A 6,789-nucleotide genomic window follows, 5' to 3' on the forward strand; every position below is an offset into this window, starting at 1 on the left:
TGAATAGATGCCTGGATGGATGGGTAGGTGGGTGAGTAGATGGGTGGATGGGTGATGAAAGGATGGATGGAAGGATGGATGGATGAAAGAATAACTGTATTAACATGGGTAGATGCAGATGGTACACGGCTAGGTGGAGGACACGGCTAGGCTTGGTGGATGTACAGGCAGATGGCTTGATAGACAAGGAAGAGTATCAGTGGACAGTGTCTGGCTGGATAGATGGAGGTTGCATGACTTTTGCCAATGATCTTCCTACCCTGCATCCAGTGTCCTCTTCTCTGATCCTTCTGACACAGGCATGTCTTCTTGGGCCTGGAAACAGATTTGCCTCTTCTTTATGAATACCCAATGATATTGCTGTTTTGGATCACAGCTAAATCAGATGACTGAAGAGGACTTGAGACCTGGAGTGCTTGAAAGAGCCATCTTCCTCAGGTGGGGACATGAGATGGGGAAGAGGATCTCTCTCCTCTATACTGTCTTTTCACCCTGTACATAGGCGTTCCCCCCGAGAGGGTACAAAGATGCTACACTGCCTGGAATTCAGTGCTTTGCCTTGACTTTGCCTTTCCCAGGAAGCCTTGGCTGGATATCCATCTCCTGCTTCTGAGAGCCCCTGATGCCTATATAGGATTAGTTTTTGCTGAGCCTGCAGAGAGGCACAGAGAGGTAAGGTTTCTGGTATGGAGAGAGAACTTTAAGGTAGAGAACAAAGGACAGCCACCTGATGGAGTCCCTCAAGGAATTCTGGGGAGTAGAGAAAGGAGCAAGACTGGCAACATTGAAAGCTTGCATGCTGGGAGACTGAGCTGTGGCCTGCTGTATGGACCACTGGTCTCTGTTGGCTCTGCCCCCATCCCCTCTTGTGTTGGTAACTCTACTCTTACTTTGTTTTAAAGAAATACTCTGCTTTAGCCCAACTCCATGTGCTTCATGCTGGATTAACACATGTCACCAAATGAGAACCAATGGGGACTTTCTCGCTGTGTCTGCTGGGGTCTGCCCTCTCAGGGAACCAGCATGGCACCATGGGACAGCAGGGCTGAGAGGCAGAGTGAGAGCCACCATTATAAACACTGCTCCCCAGGCCAGGCTCAGATCTCTCCCCCAGCAGTAGAAGAGCCCCAAGAGCTGCTCTGTCCTCCTTCCTCTGCATGTCTGAGCCTCCCTGAGTACCTCCCATAGGCCTATGCAGGGGCCCAGTGTATCCCACACCACCTCCAACAGCTGCCTTCCCCGAATTCCCTGTTCCTTTGCCCGCTTACTGTTCACCAGAAGGCAGGTCTGGACCGCTCTCACTCCCTGGGAACTTCTGACTCCAGTAGAAACTGCTGACCAACTCCAGAATCCAGGCAGGGAATTCCTGGCCTTTCTTGACCCCTGGCAAGGTCCACTCAGCAAATGATGTATCTTCTCACCCGGCACAAGAAGTAGAGAACAGATGTGAGGTCTGGGGTTAAAGTGTGCACTGGCCTCGCCGGGAAAATAACACACCCAAGTTCTAACCTCAGGGCCTTTGCCCACGCTGAGCTCCTAGCCCAGACACTAACTCTCCTCCACTTACTCCTCATTTCCTCCAGAAACCCTTCTCCGATGTGGACACTAGCCGTGTTGCTCACTGGTCTTTCCCGAAGCATGTCCTTCCCATGCTCCTCCTCTGTGCCATTTGTGACTCTCTGGCTGACCCTTCTCCTCATCCTCCAAGGCACCTCTTTCCCAACCCCAACCTTCAGTGCCAAAGTTCTTCTGGTCCCCTGTCTTGCCCTACTCTTCTCTTTTCTTTTACTTCATCCTCTCTTCCTGGCCACCCCTGCAGACTTCCATGGACCTGTGCACCATATATAAGCATTCAACATTAACAGAGACCATCTCACCTGGGCCTCAGACCAGCCAAGCCACTGCCTGCTCAGTGGCACCCAGGTCCCCTAATCGAGCACCAACCAGGGAATGATGGCTCAAAGTACACACTCTGTGACCAGGCTGCCTCTGTGCTAATACTGGCCCTCATACTAGCCAGCTGTGTGGCCTTTGCTTGAGTACTTAACCACTCTGTGCCTTAGTTCCCCAACTGTGAAATCGGACCATGGAGGACCTAGGTCCCTAGGAGTTTAGAAAGGTTCACATAGCTAAAGAACTCTGGAAGGTCCTGTGCCCCAGTAATGTTACATGAACACTTTCTATAACCAATGCTATGTTCTCTTCCTGCCCCAAACCAGTCCTTCCTCAGCCTTCCCAGCTCAGCAAGTGCAGAGTGCAAACTGAGCCTCACTCTTGTGTTCTGCTCTTCCTTTCTTTGCTGCCACCCTGGCCATCACCCAGGGCCAGCTTAATGCTTTTCAGAAGCATCCACTCCCCTTCTCTGCCACCTCTGGCCCCCATCACCTCCTCCATCTCCAGGGACCTGGAGACACCTGTCTCTCAACCTCCAATGTGACCTGCTTTACTCTGCCTCTAGCAAAAGCACAGTGAGCTCCCTGAAGTGCAGGTTGAGCACTGCCCCCAGGATGATGTCCCAAGTTTGAGCATGGCCCCAGGACTGTTGGAACTTGGCCTGTGCCTTGGTTGCCTCCTCCCTGCTTCCTCTTCCACTGCCCGCCTAAACTTTTCTAGACCCCATGCTCCTCCCTTCCCCATGGGGCCTCCTAACTCCCACCAGGTCCTGACTTGCCAGGCTCCACAGCCTCCGGACTTCCCTACCCCCATGGCTATCCAGCTCCTCAGGGTGGAGCTGTCTACTTCTGCCGCAGGCTCAAAACCTGTTTTGTTTACTATTGTTGCTTTAAAATTTTCTGCAAACTTAGTGGCTTAAAACAATAGACACTTAGCATCTCAATCTCCCTGGGCCAGGAATCTAGGTCCTCAGCTGGGTGGTCTAACCAAAGTGTCAGGAGCCTTGGTGATGCTCTGCTGGTTTGAGAATTTGGCTTTCTGTGGCTGTAAACCTGATGTCCTGCCTGTCTTGCCAACACCTGTAGTTTCAGTTTTGAGGACCATCTGCACTGGCCTTTCTGCAGACAAACCTTGTCATAGTGCCATTTTGATGAGTCCTCTCCTCCATGACCGCTGACATCTTCAAAGTCAATAGGGAGAATTCTCTTCAAGAAGGTCCTAGTCTCTCTTTCAGGTTTTCCTCACCTGATTAGATCAGGCTGTAAGAAAAATGACCTTTTCTATCAAAGTATTTGTTACCCTCTTAGATTACTTAAAAATTCCTCAGGTCACCATCTTAAGTGACTTGCATGTTTAAAGGGTCCTTGCTTCTTCTTCCAGATTCCTGCACAACTCCATTGCCCACTAAACTGCATACCCTAACCCATCCCCCAAGCCTTTTAGCCAATGGAGGGAGACTGTGAACCTTTGACCTGGACAAAGCCCAGGAGAGGGGCAGGTACAACTGTGTCAGGGATATAAGAAGGAGCCACTGTCAGCCATTTTGTGCTTGCGTGCTTGCTTAGCGGAGTCAGCACAAGCTTGCACCCTCTTGATCAAGAGAAATTGCCTTGTCAAGATTTTCTGTCTCCTGTGTGTCTGCTTTCAGCACTGGAGGGTTATCAATTCCAATGAGGCCTACCTAGCATAATGTCCCTTTAGCTGAACTTAAAAATCAGTGAATTAAAGGCATTAATTTTATCTGCAAAATCTCTTCCCTTTTGTCATATAATGTAACCTAACACAAAATGAAAGCCCATCATATTACCAAGTCCTGCCTGTGTTCAACAGGAGGGGATCACACAAGACATAGTCAATAGAAGTCAGGAATCTTGGGGGCTGTGTTAATTCATTTTGTGTTACTATAACAAAATGCCAGGGCAGGCTAACTTTATAAAGAAAAGAGGTTTGTTTAGCTCACAGTTTAGGGAGGTTCACAGGCATAGTGCCCTCATATCAGCCCTAGTTAAGGCTCTCTTGGCCGTGTCACATCATGGTAGGATTGTGATCACCACACAGAACAGGAAGACAGAGAAATGCTGAGATCCCCCAGTCCCTTCTGAGAGCCTCCCATTGACTGTAGGGCCTCCCCTGGCTCCCCCTCTTAAAGGTTCCACACCAGCCCCAGATTCACCCCCGAGGACCAAGCTTCTAAGTTGTGATACTCGGGGGACCTACACATCCAGACCACAGCAGAGGCTGTGTCTATGTTCTGCCTCCCATGGCCCTCATCCCATGCACCATGCACTGGGCTCAGCAGCTGTTGATCAAATATGCAAATGAGCTTATGACTGCCTGGCTCCTTCTGGAAGGGCCGGAGCTGAATGGAGTTACATTAGTCTGGAAGCTGACCCTCGGATTCACCTGCTAATCAACTCCCTTCAGAGGCCACTGTTCTGGGCATGTGGTTTGTACATCCCTGTCACTCAGAGGTTGTCAATGAGCTGCATGGATGTCACTTGAATGTAGCTACCCATAGGGTCCCAGGTTCCCCAGACTGCCCAAAGGGAAAAGTCCCCACTCCCTTGCAGGGAGTCAGCTTAGCTGTTTCCTTCTGTCCCTATAGTGACACACAGTGTCCTGCGAGAGCCAGTGAAGGGCCCCAGGGGACACTTTGACTTTGGGCAGGAATCAGGTAGAAGCTGTGTGCAGTGAACTACAGAGTCGCTCACCGAGAGGCCCACAGCATCCTTTATTTATTTGTACTGAAATATTTATTGGGATGTGTGGCATCTATAATAAATACGTCTGGGGAGGGGTGGGCCCTGTCCTATCTGGGTGGCCTCTGTCCTAGGCATCACTGTGTGCACACATTGAACATCTCACCTGGAAGCCCTTCCCAGGCACCTACCATAGACTTGGCCCCATGCTATGGAGTCCCATTTCGTCCCTGTCCTTTGGGAGGGGTGGAGCATCAGGAGGCGGCAGGGGAGAAATGGACATTTATTGAGTACCTACTGTGTGCTAGACATTTTTTACATATCACCACCCTTAAGTCTCAATGCAAGCCTGTGATGTAGGTGGCATAATCTTGCATTCTGTACAGGTGAAGAAAGTGAGACTCAGAAAGGTTAAATCATTTGCCAGATGTCATACAGTCTCTTACTCTGAATCCAAGGTCCTTGAACCATGTCATGGCTCCTTCAACCCAAGTTGAGAAACTGTTATAAATGTCAATACTGAAGTGAGTGTGGGTATGTGAGGACAGGAAGCATCATGGGGTGGAAGGCAGAGGAGCGGATGAGGGGACCTAACCCCAGCCAAGAGGCTGAGGATGCAAACTTTACTGGAACGGTGCTTATTCTGTAAAGCCTTCCTCTGTGACAGGCTCTGTTGAAAGCAGTTCAGTCCATTCACCCCTCCCAGCCACCTAGAGGTCACGCAAGTCAAAGAGCAACCTGCCCAAGTTCACCAGGTGCAAAGCAGCTGAGCTCGGCATGAGTCCAGGTTTTCTGTTTCACGTGCATCTTGGTTGATAATGACAGTGATGTCTACTAGGTCCCAACTCTGACTGCTGAGTTCTTTATGTTGTTTGAGTCCTCATAAACACAGCTGTGAGTCGTGTGCCATCAATAGCTTCATTTTAAGGAGGAAAAACTCAACCCAGAGAGGTGAAGTCCACCACAGGGCCAGAGAGGGACAGAGCTGGATTTAAACCCAGGGAGTCTGGGTAATGTGCTCACTCCTTGTGACTTACTGGCTTTCTGCTCTGTGCCTAAGGCGTGCATGGCCTGCACCATGGTGAGCACCTCTAGACAGGGCTGGAACTGTCCCGTGGCCGATGCTGCAGTGCGCATGCCCAGTCCTGCAGTACAACTCAGATCCTGTCTTCCTGCTCTGTCCTCCCTCAGCACCTCAGAAAACCTGGAGAACTGGACTCTGTGGGCTCCCAAAGGATCCCTCCAGGCTACTGTTCAACCTCCCCATCCTACAGCAGAATACAGAGCCTTAACAACTGGTTCCTGTCCAGAGCCTGGCAGGACACCAGTGCGGGTGCAGATGTCACACGAGGCAAACACATAGACACACTGAAAAGGCCAAAAGACAAAGGCCATGAGTGTATAAGTGTGGCCTGTTCTGTGAGCCAGCCTGATCAAAAAGGACTAGGTGCATGAACGCAGGTGTGTGTGGCTTAATTTTTTAATTAAGAAAGGTATCAGAGGGTGTGGCTCAAGTGGTAGAGATCCTGCCTAGCAAGCATAAAGCCCTGAGTTCAAACCCTAGTTCCACAAAAAGAAAAAAGTGTCAAAGTAATAAATATACATGGTTATAAACCCAAATTATTTTGAAAAAGAGTACAAGCCCTCTGTCCACACTCCCTCGCCATCTGCAATCCTCACGCCCTAAAACAATCCATTTTCTACTTGGAAAACTATTCTCCTATGGGCCACATTTCTATGTAACATTTGCTATTACTTAAATGAAACAGCTTTCTGAGATACAATTGTCAGAGATGAGCTGTTTGTAACTTAATACATTGTCACATTTGCTCTTTCACATGGAACCATAACCAGAATGAGCATACACCCCCCTCCAAAATTCCCTTCCCCAATTTGTAATCCCTCACTCTTGTCCCTTGCTGTGAGCCCTGCCTATGGCCAAGCAATCTATAACCTCTTCTTCATCACTGTCAATTTGTTGCATTTTCTAAACTTATATACAAATGTAATCATATAACTACATAGTCTTTCTTGCTTGGCTTCTTCCACTTAGTGTAATTATTTTGCAATCTCTCTGTGTTGCGTCATTAACAAGCTTATGACATTCTATTGCTGGCTCATACACTACTGTATGGATATACATTGTTTACCTATGAACTCGATGGACATTTAGACAGTGTCTAGTTTTTAGCTATTA

The sequence above is a fragment of the Castor canadensis genome, chromosome 15 (genome assembly GCF_047511655.1).
Source record: "Castor canadensis chromosome 15, mCasCan1.hap1v2, whole genome shotgun sequence".
Lineage (NCBI taxonomy): Eukaryota > Metazoa > Chordata > Mammalia > Rodentia > Castoridae > Castor > Castor canadensis.